The sequence below is a fragment of the Pseudophryne corroboree genome, chromosome 4 (assembly GCF_028390025.1).
Source record: "Pseudophryne corroboree isolate aPseCor3 chromosome 4, aPseCor3.hap2, whole genome shotgun sequence".
Taxonomy (NCBI): Eukaryota; Metazoa; Chordata; class Amphibia; order Anura; family Myobatrachidae; genus Pseudophryne; species Pseudophryne corroboree.
The window spans coordinates 162,551,885-162,567,819 of NC_086447.1; the positions used below are offsets into that span (position 1 = coordinate 162,551,885).

Consider the following 15,935-nt stretch of genomic DNA (forward strand, 5'->3'; position numbering starts at 1 on the left):
TCATAGAAGAAATTGTGACGGATTGTTAGCTGAAGAAAACTGTATCTGTAGGCTCTGTGATAATCTGGTTGAAGATGGATGCATAAAGAAATGCCAATCCAGTTTTAATATCCATATGGACCGGCATCCATTGAGTGACTATCACTCCTTAGTGGGTAACGTATTAAACCAAACAGATTGTTGGGTATGCTCTCAAGTACCTCAGGGTCATAGCAAATCAGGGCTAGTACCATTTCCTTTAACGTTAGGGGAGGTACTTGAGCTAAGTGGTGGGAGACCGGTGGACCGGAGGTTCAATATCTCCAGCCCTCCTAGTTTGAAGCTCCACCAATACCATGTGGATAGGTCCCTCTTATGTTTCAACATCTCCAATCCCAGAAAACCGGGAAATTGGGAAGTGTCGTGGAGCAATTTAACCATGACCTTTTCACACAGAGCAGATAGAATGCCTACAGATACAGAGCTTGTACGCCACATAGCCAGTAGAGGAAAATCTTTCCGGTATCGATATACCTTAGGAAATAGGATTACTAGAGTTGGAGAGGTATCACCAGGATACTGTGCACATATCGTACAAACTGATACGTGCATTAAGCAGATGGAAGAATTAGGGTCAGGAGATTTCACCTGGAAGGTTTGTAACATGGTAATGTCCTTCTCCGTCCCATATGTTCTCCCCGATGATGCATATTTCATATGCGGGAGAAAGGCGTACAAGTGGCTTGCCCCAAACTCTGAAGGATTGTGTTATATTGGAAAAGTATTGCCTGAAGTGATGACTGTTACACATGACAAAATGAAGGACATACACCGTGGTGCCCAAGCTCCTTATACTCACACTCATTACGAGCACCGAGTTAAAAGACAACTGTCAGAAAGGTTAGAGCATCCGGCCTCTGATCTTATCCATGAATCCACCGGGATTCAGGTTCTGGTAGCGTTAGATTTCACTCGCACCGCTCGAGGAGTGATGAACTATAAATACATTTCCGCACTCGCCAATTTGTTAGATAATATCACTGAAATGTATGATGACACGTTTAGATACACTGGAAGAGAACTTCAAGCTTATAAAACAGAACTAGTTCAGCATAGGATGGTTCTTAATTATCTTACAGCAGTAACAGGCGGATATTGTGTTACATTGGCAACACAGTACGGCATAAAGTGTTGCACGTATATCACAAATAGCACCGAGGATCCGGTAGAGGTCATAGACCAAAAGATGGACGATATTCTCCAATTGAAGTGGGAATTTCGTCGAAAACACAATCTCACCCTTGCTGCTGTAGGTAATGAGCTGACTGGTTGGGTGTCATGGTTGAACCCGCGAAATTGGTTCTCCGGTTTGGGAGACTGGGCTCAAGGAGTCATAATGGATGTTGGAAAGTTTCTACTTTGTATCTTGGGTGTCGTTATATCGATTGGATTGATATTTAGATGCGGGCAGGCTTTAATGAGATGCAAACAAAGTACAAAAGTGATGAGCTTGAGGAGTGAGGAAACTGTAATTAACCTGGATTTGATTTATGACCCAATGATAGAAACCAGAATGTGATGAAAATGCGATTATACGGTCCGTTTCTTTCACCTGTTTTTCTGCTTTTCTCCAAGATACAAAGACCCCCTTGGACGAGGAAGTTGACGAGACGCTATACAGACAACAGACAAGCACCCAAGATGAAGTTTTGACAACCTATGATATGGACACTTGATGAACTTTGCCATGGATCCCCAGTTTCCCTAGTATTTTTAAACTCACGCTAGCCCAACATTTTTTGTAAATCTGATGGCACTGACAAAGCTATTTGCTCATGCCCAAGGAGCAATACAGCGCAAAGAAGACGACTCTCAACAGATACCGAACACAACTTCAACGACAGATGTACATTTCCCTGACATAGAATATCATTGCATTTTCCATAAGTGTTCTTTATCTTCATCTCTACAACCCTCAGGTAATGACACACATAGACGATAGGGAATACAGGCACAGATATCAGCAACCACATACCTCCCCCATTCATGTATCATCAACTAAAATGTGCATCCCCATTTTGTTACAACTGAAAGCCGAAATGAGCTCGGTAAAGTTTGACAGCCCATCCACAGACCCGTACCACGGGATAAGAAGGAATTCAAATGTATACTTCGCAATACCTCGAAGCTTGATTTACAACACGTACGGCACGATGATACATGACCCTCCAAACATGGACTCATACACACATGCTTCTGCTATCACACTAGGTCATACCCTCTTCACACCTACTCCTCTCTCCTCCCTCACCCAACCATGGAAATGAATTAACCCCTGACATATATTTTTCTCCTTTTGAAATGTTTTAGAAGGTGGCAGTTATTATTGACTGCCAAAGGGTGGACTGTCAAAGTCAGAAAAATATCCCTATACACGCTGCCATATTTGCACCTCATGCTGGTCCGTGCTGCGCATGCGTGCGCTTTCCCGTGATAGCGCATACCCGCTGATGCGTGCACCCGCTCGCATCGGTATGCGTATTTACGGTAAAGAGTATGTAGTCGTAGCGTGCGACCCAATCGTTACATATTTTCACAATTAATGTAGTTTGTAGATCATGGTCCCTTTGATAGTTTCTGAAAGTTTAGTTAATATAGAATGTCCCTGAGCTGAGGAATCCCTCTTTGTATTGTGGGAAGGGTCTAACAAGAGTCATGCAGCAGTGTTTGGTACCCATCGGAAGAGTATTTAATTAGCAATATTCCGGTGTTGGTTTGGAGCGTATTAATCGCTCGTGCGAATAGTTATGGACATAAGAAGTTTATGTCCATTTCTATTATTTACTCATACTCAGGTATGCGGCGGGAAACCTAGTTTCCCACCCACCTGAGCTGTTTGAAATCGTCACAGCCCACCTGTATGAATCAACCTATGACCTTTTGTTATGATACAGGGCCGAATTCCGACGTCCAATGGACAATGGGATTGTAGGGACTATGAGATTGCATTGTGTGTGGGGCATAAATAGGCAGGCCGACCATATCCAACTTCACTCTCTCATCAACGGTTTTCTGCTGATAACCGGGAGCTGGATATCGAGGCGCATGCGATCATACCCTTTGTGCGTAAGTTTCTCTCCGTAATCATTGTCTAACTGTGAGCCAATTTCTCTCATCTCTCTCCATTTCTCTCTCTCTCTCTCCTTTCTCTTTTCTCTCACATCTCCCCTAGACTAGTATTGAATTGTATTAGATAGTATTGTATTTTGGTTAGGAAGTCTCTGTTATATTGTAGTGTATCATTTGTACTGTTATCCCCTTTTACAAGTATATTAGATATAATACAGTTAATAGGCTTTGGACCCTAAACCAGTATCTGTGTATTTCCTATAGTGTTAAGTGTTCACTTGAGCGTCGGTGACGCTCAAGCAGCTTTGTAGTTAGTCAGGTTACACAAGGTTGCACTTACACCCTGTATTCACATTAAGGTATTCTGTGTATTTCATTGGTATAAGGTTTAGACATAAAGGTATAGCGTTGTGAGCGTCAGCGCCGCTGGTGATCTCCTCGTGGTCTCGAGCGTCCGCTACGCCATAGCGAATCATTACTCTAGTCATAGCCCTTAACGTGCTGTCCTGTGATCGCTGGGCCGTGAGCGAACGTGACGCTTGAGCGTCTCGCCTACGGCGGAGCGATCGTTACGCAACCAGCGTACCCGTACGGTACTTCTTAAGTAAACAGCGTACAGTGTTCTTAGACTTCATAAAGGGTTGTTTATACGACAAAGGAATTTAACATTGTCACTAGGGTGCACAAGCAGCTTCTGTTGATTAAAATGATATGCAGCATTCCTATATTCTGTGTGCAACTGCGGCTGTATCTGCATACGAAATGCTACATTACAGTGATTTCCAGAAATAGACTGCAATGTAGCATTTCGTATGCAGATACAGCCACAGTCACACACAGAATATAGGCATGCCACATATCATTTTAATCAGCAGAAGCTGCTGGTGCCCAGAAGCATACCAAATGCCCTAGGCATTTGCCTAGTTTGCCTATGCCTAAGGCCGGCTCTGTAGAGACTACTATATCTTATAAAATAAACAATTTCACAGATTTGCTACTTGGATAGGAAGGTTCTTGTTTGGTTGGTTTTCATCATATATTTTCTATTGTACATCTTACATTGATTTGTTATAGCTCTCTCTCGGTGTCCTGCACTTTTGCAGATGTTTTAAATGTTAGTCTTTTAACGTTTGTAATGTGCCTCTGCTTCTGCCGTTTCTGTACTCCTGCCCCTGATGTAGCCCTGTGTGGCTATATGTGTGGTACGTAGACTGGTGGTTCCCATGACAATGGCTGCTGGATGGGATGCAGAGGTACTGCAGTGAGAGCTTCTCCACTGAAGTCCAGTGGTGAACAGGTGTGCATGCAATTATTTATTGCGGTATGTGCATGTATTGTATATTTATGTATTTTATGTGGTCAAAGCAATATATTTCTCGTGTGACTGTTCTCCGTCTTGCTGCAAAATGAAGTCTTAGGAAGCTTTATTAAGTTGTAAAAATATCTAGTTCTACGGCATTTCGAGATAGGTTTGACCTGTAACTGTATTTCCTTCGAAAAGGAAAGGGCCATAGACCTTTCTTTGAGAAATGGCACAAAACATGTTCACTTTCAGGGAATCACGCTTATGCTTTACAGTTTTGTGTGGATCCTCTAATCCCCATATGCGCACATTATGACAGCTTTACCGCTTAGATGAGATGTTGCTTCAGCACTAAAAATCAAACGCGATACGAAGCAGTCTTCCATGTTCTGTATCATTGCATCACTAAATTCTACTAGCTTTCCCATATCGCCTGTACCAGTTGCAACTGGTATGTTTCATGATTAAACGTCGCCTTAACAAACACTAGACAGTCATAGTTACATAGTTTGTGAGGGATCACACGTTCTCGGGTGGCACAACGAGTGGTCTTGCGCAGGTTACGCAGAAAACTCTTTCGAATACTTATCATGTTTTCCTTTGAAGTGTGTGGTGGTCCTGTGTTCTTCCTCTTACATACACAGCCTGTTTTCTCAAAGTGTTGGAACCAATGACGAATGCTCTTTGGCATTGGCGGCTCAATGGCAAAACGCAGTAGAAATGCACGCTACACCGTAATTATGGATTTAGTCTTGCTGGACAGCTTTGTGTTGCAGGGTCGCCATCTTGTGAATGACCGAGGCTAGGGGCCATTGGTGCACTGGGAGAGCCATCTAGCGGTAACCATTTGAAATGCTATGCCCCACCGTTTCAAGCTGTAAAAGTTTCATTAATGGGCAGTCCATGTTTGCAGAGATATACGTAGTGATTTCAAATAGGGTCCATCTTTTTGAAACACCCTGTACTGTATATAATGGTTGTACCACACCAAGGGGTATATTTACTAAGCTCCTGCTTCTCAATTTGTTTAAGCAGGAAATTCAAAATGGAAATACTATCCACTCTCTCACACTGTGGCGACTTACTCTGTCTGGTGATCTGCTATCAGGACTTCACAGCTTCGGAGCGAGGCAGCTATATATATACCAGAGTTCTGGTCTCCTATGGATTTTAACTGTGCATTGGGTGCCACCATCTTGCCATTGACCTTCTTAGTTCAATTCTGTCTCCATCCAAGGGTGCCACCAATTTGGCATAGTTTACAATAGATTGTTAGCTCTTCAGAGCAGGGCCCTCTTTCCTCTTGTTATCTAAGCCCTCGTCTCAACACATTTCACTCACAGCTCTTCCCTACTCAACGACCATTTTTATCCTGCTAGTAAAGTCTCATCTCCATCTATGACCACCAGCCTCTAGTAGTACAATGATCACTCCCTCAATACTTACATCTTAGCTGTACTATGTCTTGAGAATGTGTGGTGCTCTGTTACCTGTACTCTATTTCTGTTATTTATTTACTGTAATGCAATGTTTTGTCCCCTGTACTGTCCTTTGTACTGCGCTGCGAAACACATGTGGCGCCTTATAAATAAAATGTAATAATAATAATAATAATAATAATAATACCTGCAGCTATGCTGAATCTTTTCCAGCTGATCTCAGTAGTCAGTTACAAGTGCTGGTTCCTTATTTAAGCTCCCTTGTCTACTTCGTCATTGTCAGATCCTTGTCTCTTAGAGGAAGATTTATTAAAGCTTGGAAATAGATAAAGTACTAACCAGTCAGCTTCCAACTGCCATTTTACGGGCTCTGTTTGCAAAATTACAGAAGCTGATTGGTTGGTACTTAAACTCTTTCCAAGTTTTGATAAATCTCACCCCTAGAGTGAAGACCCCTGAATACACTGTTTTCCTTAGAGCTTACGATCTACTATGGTCATTTCTGGGTACCAGTTCCGGCCTGATTTTGATTTTGCTACTCTGCCTGTATGGCTGACCCTTTGGATTGAATACCATAGCAAAACTTAGCCTTTGACCCTGTCTTGTCTGACCTCACTTTTTGGATTCTGATTTGGTTAATTGGTACTCATCTGTGGGACCATGATCTGCGGGGTTCTAGCATATTAGAACATATCCCCTTGCAGAGTTACCTGGTAAAGGCCCAGCCCCTGTTATACTCTGACTCACCTTAAACTAATAGCGACTTCAAATAATCCAGATCAACTATATTTACAACAAGTCTTCTTTTGTATAGCATTGCTATTTTAACTTTCTTGCTTAAACATCCCAAGAAGCACTTAGTACACTTAAGGGGGGTACTCACGGAGCGATCGCTGCTTAAAATCTAAGCAATCTGACTAGATTGCTTAGATTTTAAGCACGATCGCTCCGTGTGTAGGCCCCCTTAGCGATAGCGATGCACAGCCCCGCGCATCGCTATCGCTGCTGCTAGATTGGCCTGCATGCAGGCCAATCTAGCGGGTCGCTCACTTCACCCGCTGGGTGAAGTGAGCGGCCCCCCCGTCTCCCCCTGCCCGCTCAGCACAGATCGCGCTGTGCTGAGCGCCGGGAGAGATGTGTGCTGAGCGGTTCGCTCAGCACACATCTCTCTGCCATCGGCCAGTGAGTACTGGCCTTTACTTTTAATACAGATGGGTCCACGTTTATCTTGATTTTTAATAGGATTAACTGAGACTGGCCAGTTGGACTTAATCCCCTGCTGTATTGTTCTCAGTATTGTATTGCAGCTGAGAACAATAGATGAAGGGTTTATGTTAATAAATCATGTTGTGCCTAGGCGCAGAAACCTAGTCAAGATAACCATGGACCCATCTGCATGTGTTTATTTTACACAAGAGAAACATGTAAGCAATGTCGTAAGTAGACATTTTAGCATTGTGTGCAAGAAACAGCATCGGCGCCCACCCCCATATATATAAAACATCGGCAGTGCGCGCCGCAGGCGCATGCCAAAAATGTAGCGGCGTGGTCACAAAATAATAATAATTTAAGGGAAGACAATGAGAGATGAGACGTGGGAGAGAGAGCGAGAGAAGAGACATGGAGGAGAAAGAGATGCGTAGGGAAGACAGCGAGAGAAGAGACGTGGGGGAGAGCGAAAGAAGAGACGTGGGGGAGAGAGCAATAGAAGAGACGTGGGGGAGAGCGAGAGAGACGAGAGGTAGGGGAGAGAGAGAGACGAGAGGTGGGGGAGAGCGTAAGAGACGAGAGGCGGGGGAGAGCGAGAGAAATGAGAGGCGGGGGAAAGTGAGCGACAAGATGTGGTGGAGAGTGAAAATGAGACGTGGGGAAGAGCAAGAGACATGTGGGAAAGTGAGACATGGGGGAGTGGGTGAGATGTTGGGGGTAGAGAGTGAGGTGGGGAGAGAGATGGGGGTGGGGGAGAGAAAGGGACTGAGAGGGGGAGCACCACAGAAAAAAAAATGCAATCTAAAATAACCCCCATTTCAGTGTGTGACCGACTTGCAGCTTGGTGCTCTCACAGTCACAGGCTCACAGCTTGCGTGGCCTGTGTGGTGGAGGCGGAGGCAGTCCCGCAGCCATCTTCCACGGAATTTGAGGACGAGTCACCAGTGATGCTGCCGTGCGGCCACGGGCCTTATACAGCGTGACAGCGGGGGTGGTGGAATCTAGGACTGTGGGACAGACAGAGTGGCGTCAGAGTGCAGGGTGTAGCTGGCCAGGAACACAGGATGGTGTCGGCAGCGTGCACTATGCCAGTGGGATCTGGAGTCAGCTGGATAGCGCACACACTGGGGCTATAGCGCGCATAACTCTGTAGCAGTAGGCCGGGAGCAGGAGAGGGAATCAGCGGGTGAGAGGCGCCAGGGCTCAGATAGAGGTTGGGAAGGTGCTGTTATACAGTACATTGCAGCAGAAACTTACAGATCACGACCGCGGCTGGTTCCGCCCTCAGGACGCCTGCGCTGTGTGCGGTGCCCCCTCCGCACAGACCTAGATATGGCCCTGCATGTAAGAGTTGTTACCTGTTACATTGGGCCTAATTCAGACCTGATCGTAGCAGCAAATTTGTCAGCAGATGGGCAAAACCAGGGGGGGTCATTCCAAGTTGATTACTCGCTAGCAACTTTTTGCAGCGCTGCGATCAGGTTCAATCTCGGCAAAACTGTGCATGCGTATGTACCTCAATGCGCAGGCGAATCGTACGGGTGCAAAGAGGATCAGTGCTGGGATTTAACGAAGAATCCATTCGCACTGCCGATCGCAACGTGATTGACAGAAAGAGGGCATTTGTGGGTGTCAACTGACTGTTTTCTGGGAGTGTTTGGAAAAACGCAGGCGTGTCAAAGCATTTGCAGGGCGGGTGTCTGACGTCAATTCCGGGACCAAAAAGACTGAAGTGATCGCAGCGGCTGAGTAAGTCCAGAGCTTCTCAGAAACTGCGAAAAACTTTTTTGTGCCGTCGGCTGCAAAAGCGTTCGCACACTTGCAAAGCTAAAATACACTCCCCCCATAGGCGGCGGCTATCTGATCGCAGCGCTGCAAAAAGTTGCTAGTGAGCGATCAACTCGGAATGACCCCCCATGTGCACTGCTAGGGGTTGATATAACATGTGCAGAGAGTTAGATTTGGGTGTGGTCTGTTCAAACTGAAATCTAAATTGCAGTGTAAAAATAAAGTAGCCAGTATTTCTCTTACGTCCTAGAGGATGCTGGGGTTCAATTTAGTACCATGGGGTACAGACAGGTCCCTTGGGAGCTACTGTCACTTTAAGAATTTACAGTGTGGGCTGGACCCTCCCTCTATGCACCTCCTACCAGACCCAGTTTAGAAAATGTGCTCGGAGGAGCTGGTCACAGCTAGGGCAGCTCTTAGGAGTTTTTCTAGTTTTATTATTTTCTGAGCTTGTTAGGTTACAGGAAGGCTGCTGGCAACAGTCTCCCTCCTTCGTGGGCCTTGGAGGGACGGGGGGGGGGGGAGTAGGAACCAACTCTTGAAGTTAATGGTTCTCTATCTCCACTGTCAGGACACTGAGCTCCTAGAGGGTGCAGATTGCAAGCCCACGAGGCGACCGCTCAGTCCCGCAGCACGGCCACCACCCCCTAGCTGAGCCAGAAGAAAGAAGAGTGGTGAGTACAGCGCCGGTTAGCTGGTCGCTGGCGGGAATGGCGGCACAAGGGTGGGAGCGCAGCTCTGACAGGCTGTGCTCCAAGTTGGCTCAGCAACATGGTTTAAGGGCTTGAGGAGCGTCCTGAGCCAGCGCACATGCCCTACACTGGTCACCGCTGCTAATAGGCTTGTCCTACTGTTAGCAAATAAATCCTCAGGCCAGTATGATCACACAGTGGGGAAGCCGCGCCATTATGGGGGTGGGTCTTCTCCTCAGAGTGGTTCCAGCTCTCACCAGCGCCATTTTCTCCTTAAAGATCTGCTGAACAGGACACTGACAGGGAACGCTGCCCCCCACATAACTCCAGCTATCCTCTGCGATACCAGGGTGTTATAGACAGGGTTGGGGGGGGGGGGGGGGGGGGGGGAGTGTGTTATTGGTGTTAATTCATCTATTAAGGTTGATTGATCAGGGTCGGGCTTTTAACATAATAACTGCCTATACAGGCGCTGTGTGACTGGCTCCTTATGCTCTGTGACTCTTTGAAGATACTCTGAAGGAAACTGTCTGACATTTTCCAGTATGTGTGTGTGTATATCCCACATTACCATGTCTAAGAACTCTGGGGGTCATTCCGAGTTGTTCGCTAGCAGATTTCGTTCGCTGCGATCAGGCAAAAAAACGGCACTTCTGCGTTTGCGGCACAATGCGCATGCATGTCATACTATTACAACGAACTATGGGGGTCATTCCGAGTTGTTCGCTCGGTAAATTTCTTCGCATCGCAGCGTTTTTCCGCTTAGTGCGCATGCGCAATGTTCGCACTGCGACTGCGCCAAGTAAATTTGCTATGCAGTTAGGAATTTTACTCACGGCTTTTTCATCGTTCTGGTGATCGTAATGTGATTGACAGGAAGTGGTGTTTCTGGGCGGAAACTGGCCGTTTTATGGGTGTGTGTGAAAAAACGCTACCGTTTCTGGGAAAAACGCGGGAGTGGCTGGAGAAACGGAGGAGTGTCTGGGCGAACGCTGGGTGTGTTTGTGACGTCAAACCAGGAACGACAAGCACTGAACTGATCGCAGATGCCGAGTAAGTCTGGAGCTACTCAGAAACTGCTAAGAGAGGTCTAATCGCAATATTGCGAATACGTCGTTCGCAATTTTAAGAAGCTAAGATTCACTCCCAGTAGGCGGCGACTTAGCGTGAGCAAATCTGCTAAAAGCAGCTTGCGAGCGAACAACTCGGAATGAGGGCCTATATTGTTTCACACAAGGTCTTGCGAAGCTTTTCAGTCGCACTGCTGGCCGCAGTGTGATTGACAGGAAGAGGGCGTTTCTGGGTATCAACTGACCGTTTTCAGGGAGCGTTCAAAAAAATGCAGGCGTGCCAGGAAAAACGCAGGCGTGGCTGGGCGAACGCAGGGCGTGTTTGCGACGTCAAAACAGGAACTGAACAGTCTGAAGTGATCGCAAGCGCTGAGTAGGTGTGAAGCTACTCTGACACTGCACAAAATTGTTTTGTAGCCGCTCTGCGATCCCTTTGTTCGCACTTCTGCTAAGCTAAAATACACTCCCAGTGGGAGGCGGCATAGCGTTTGCACGGCTGCTAAAAACTGCTAGCGAGCGAACAACTCGGAATGAGGGCCTCTGTCTCTTGTGCTGCAGAGTGTTTATCTTCTCCTGAAGAGTCTCTTCCATGTACTCAGGACTGTAATATGCTTTCTCAGCCTTCCGAATCCGAACCCCCATGGGTGGATTCTTTAAGGGGAATGATATCACATATTTCAACTAGGATGTCATATAATGAGAAAGAGATGCAGTTTTTGAAAAAATCTTTGGAGGGTTTGACATACTCAGCCCCCACTGCTTCGTCTAAGACCCCCCCCCCCCCCCTGCATACCCACAAAAACATACACTTGCCCAGATAATGCAAGCTGACACTGATACCGACTCTGATACAGGGGATGGTGAGGGGGATATGCAGGGGAAGGGGATGCATCACTCGCTAAGGGGGTGCAACTGATGATTGAAGCCAGGCTCGGAGTGGCCCACAGGGGTTCTGGGGAAACCACCGGTAGGGATCAGGTTCTAGACTGTGCACTTGAATTATATATTATACATATGTTACCTTATACTGCACAGGATTATGATGTATTCTCTACAGTACATTGCTGTCATTAATCTGGCACATTATCATGCATTCACTAGCATTAATTACTATATAAATTATCAAGGAGTCCAGGCCAGGTACTCTATAATGGTTAGCCAAAACTCTGTGGTGGCTGGCCACACCCCCTTTGGAGATTGGCCACACCTCTCATCATGGGCCCCTACCACTGCATACCCCCCGGTGGGCCCTTTATGCTCCAGTCCGACACAGATTGAAGCCATTAGGGCAGTGGTTCCCAAACTGTGTGCCGCGGCTCCCTGGGGTGCCGCGGCGCTGTGACAGGGGTGCCGCAGCCTAGCAGCCGATTGTCCGCTTTTTTTTATTATTTTTTGTTTACACTTCCGCCTGTCGCTACGGAAGGGGAGTGATGGCAACAGGAGAGGCAGGCCAGTGTGGCCGGCGCCGGGACGTGCTGTACTGTGCGGAATGTGTCCGCATGTGGCTTCGGGAGGGGAGTGCGGGCAGCAGGAGGAGGCAGGATCAGTGTCACAGTAGTCCGCTCAGTTAGCCGGCGCCGGGGCTAGCGGGTGCTGGCGGCAGCAGCTGATATACAGTGCGCACAGTTAGGGTCCGGGGGGCGAGCCGGAGGGAGAGAGTGCAGGCTGATTACCACAGTGTGCACAGAGCCGGCGCCCGGAGGGGAAGGGAGGGCGCAGAGACAGGGAGAGAGTGCAGACGGCAAGCTGCAGCTGGGCAGTGTGGAGTGGCTTGCAGCTGGGCAGTGTGGAGTTAGCCGGCGGGGGAGGGAGGAAGAGGAGAGCTGCGGCTGGCCAGTGTGGAGTTAGCCAGCGCAGAGGGGAGGGGGGGGGGGGTGTTTGTGCGGGATGTGCTGTGGCTGTGCCCAAAGTTAGCCAGCTCAGGTGCTGGGGGAGTCACCCTGTGGGGAGGGGAGGTGTTATTGTGCAGGTTGTGACCGGGTGCTTTGGGGAACCTGTGACTGGAATCAGCCGGCAGGGGGTGCAGGTGTAAGCAGGTTGCAGTGGCCGAGGAGTGCGCTAAAGTGGCCGAGGAGTGCCCTGGAGTGACCGAGGAGTGCGCTGAAGTGGCCGAGGAGTGCCCTGGAGTGACCGAGAAGTGCGCTGAAGTGGCCGAGGAGTGCCCTGGAGTGGCCGAGGAGTGCGCTGAAGTGGCCGAGGAGTGCCCTGGAGTGACCGAGAAGTGCGCTGAAGTGGCCGAGGAGTGCCCTGGAGTGGCCGAGGAGTGCGTTGAAGTGGCCGAGAAGTGCCCTGGAGTGACCGAGAAGTGCGCTGAAGTGGCCGAGGAGTGCCCTGGAGTGACCGAGGAGTGCGCTGAAGTGGCCGAGGAGTGCCCTGGAGTGACCGAGAAGTGCGCTGAAGTGGCCGAGGAGTGCCCTGGAGTGACCGAGAAGTGCGCTGAAGTGGCCGAGGAGTGCCCTGGAGTGACCGAGGAGTGCGCTGAAGTGGCCGAGGAGTGCCCTGGAGTGACCGAGAAGTGCGCTGAAGTGGCCGAGGAGTGCCCTGGAGTGACCGAGGAGTGCGCTGAAGTGGCCGAGGAGTGCCCTGGAGTGACCGAGAAGTGCGCTGAAGTGGCCGAGGAGTGCCCTGGAGTGACCGAGGAGTGCGCTGAAGTGGCCGAGGAGTGCCCTGGAGTGACCGAGGAGTGCGCTGAAGTGGCCGAGGAGTGTCCTGGAGTGACCGAGGAGTGCGCTGAAGTGGCCGAGGAGTGCCCTGGAGTAACCGAGGAGTGCGCTGAAGTGGCCGAGGAGTGCCCTGGAGTGACCGAGAAGTGCGCTGAAGTGGCCGAGAAGTGCCCTGGAGTGACCGAGGAGTGCGCTGGGCAAGGGTCCTGACGGCTGATTGAAGTCCTGGCCGCTGTGACAGAGGAGCTGGCTGAGAAAGTGAGTAAAATATTAATATTAATATGTGATACTGTATGTGAGATGCTGCATAGGGAAATCTATAGGAGGGGGGTGCCTGCTATAAGTGACTTATATCTCCCATAGTTAGCAGCGCTGCTGATAGCCCTCTGAGCACTAGAGACTCTACAGTGCATGCGCAGGACGCCGAAAAAATAGGCGCAGCACCATTTTTTCGGAGTCTTGTGCATGCACTGTGGACTCTGGCACTGTGCCAGAATCTCTAGTGCTCAGTGCGCTAGCAGCGGAGGTGGCGGCTACGGGAGAGGAGGGGGCCCACACGAACACCAATGGACGCCGGAAAGGTAAGTATCGAATAAATGGGTGCAGTGTGTGCGGTGCGGCCCCCCTCTGGACCCAGGGGCCCGCACACTCTGCACCAGTGTCGGAACTAGCGAGCGGTGGGCCCAGGTGCGACAAAATGCTTTACCCCCCTCCCCCCATCCCATCCAAGTCCACCCCCTCACCCCTGGAGAGGATCTGGTGAGGGGAATTTGCTCAGGGCCAGGGAAATGGATACCTAGCAACAGTGCCGTAACTAGACATTTTAGCGCTGTGTGCAAGAAACGGCATCTGAGCCCCACACAATGTAAAACAGGGGCAATGCAATTACACCAGGTAGAGCCCCTTTTACACATTACGGCGGACAGATTCCCCTTTTTACACATTAGGGCAGAGAGCGTCCCCTTTTTATACATTACGGCAGACAGCTTCCCCCTTTCTCTAACGTCCTAGTGGATGCTGGGGACTCCGAAAGGACCATGGGGAATAGCGGCTCCGCAGGAGACTGGGCACAAAAGTAAAAAGCTTTAGGACTACCTGGTGTGCACTGGCTCCTCCCCCTATGACCCTCCTCCAAGCCTCAGTTAAGATTTTGTGCCCGAACGAGAAGGGTGCAATCTAGGTGGCTCTCCTGAGCTGCTTAGAGTAAAAGTTTAAATAGGTTTTTTTATTTTCAGTGAGACCTGCTGGCAACAGGCTCACTGCATCGAGGGACTAAGGGGAGAAGAAGCGAACTCACCTGCGTGCAGAGTGGATTGGGCTTCTTAGGCTACTGGACATTAGCTCCAGAGGGACGATCACAGGCCCAGCCATGGATGGGTCCCGGAGCCGCGCCGCCGTCCCCCTTACAGAGCCAGAAGACTGAAGAGGTCCGGAAAATCGGCGGCAGAAGACGTCCTGTCTTCACTAAGGTAGCGCACAGCACCGCAGCTGTGCGCCATTGCTCTCAGCACACTTCACACTCCGGTCACTGAGGGTGCAGGGCGCTGGGGGGGGGCGCCCTGAGACGCAATAAAAACACCTTTTTTGGCAAAAAATACTAGAGATGAGCGGGTTTGGTTCCTCGGAATCCGAACCCGCCCGAACTTCATTTTTTTTTACACGGGGCCGAGCGACTCGGATCTTCCCGCCTTGCTCGGTTAACCCGAGCGCGCCCGAACGTCATCATCCCGCTGTCGGATTCTCGCGAGGCTCGGATTCTATCGCGAGACTCGGATTCTATATAAGGAGCCGCGCGTCGCCGCCATTTTCACACGTGCATTGAGATTCATAGGGAGAGGACGTGGCTGGCGTCCTCTCCGTTTATAGAGAAGAGAGTGAGACTAGAGTAGAGAGAGACACAGTAGTAATTTTGGGGAGCATTAGGAGGAGTACTACTACTTGCTGAAGTGATAGATAGATAGTGTGACTGTATAATGTATATCTGACTTGTGGGGGAGACACTGACAGTGGGGAGCAGTTAGAGTCTGAGAGCAGGACTCAGGAGTACATATAACGTACAGTGCACACTTTTGCTGCCAGAGTGCCACACTGCCATTGTGACCACACTGACCACCAGTATAATATATATTGTGATTGTCTGCTTAGGAGTACTACTTGCAAGTTGCTGATAGTGTGACCAGTGACCTGACCACCAGTTTAATAATCACCACCAGTTTAATATATATATATATATATATATATATATATATATAATTGTATATAATATATATATAATATTGTATACCACCTACCCGTTTTGTTTTTTCTTTCTTTCTTCTTCTTTATGCATACTACTATAGTAGCTTACTGTAGCAGTCTGCGGTGCTGCTGAGCTGACAGTGTCCAGCAGGTCCGTCATCAGTCATTACATAATAAATATATATACCTGTCCGGCTGCAGTACTAGTGATGTTATATATATATATATATTGATTTAATCTCATTATCATCCAGTCTATATTAGCAGCAGACACAGTACGGTAGTCCACGGCTGTAGCTACCTCTGTGTCGGAAGTCGCTCGTCCATCCATAATTGTATACCACCTACCCGTGTTTTTTTTTTTTTTCTTTCTTCTTTATACATACTACTATAGTAGCTTACTGTAGCAGTCTGCGGTGCTGCTG

The 15,935-nt window shown here is 48.7% G+C and overlaps 1 long non-coding RNA gene across 1 annotated transcript in view; it reads left to right on the top strand.

Moving 5' to 3' along the window:
* LOC134909093 (uncharacterized) overlaps nt 1–15,935 on the top strand; it is a 203,883-nt gene that overhangs the window by 17,833 nt on the left and 170,115 nt on the right. The gene's annotated exons all lie outside the window — the stretch shown is intronic.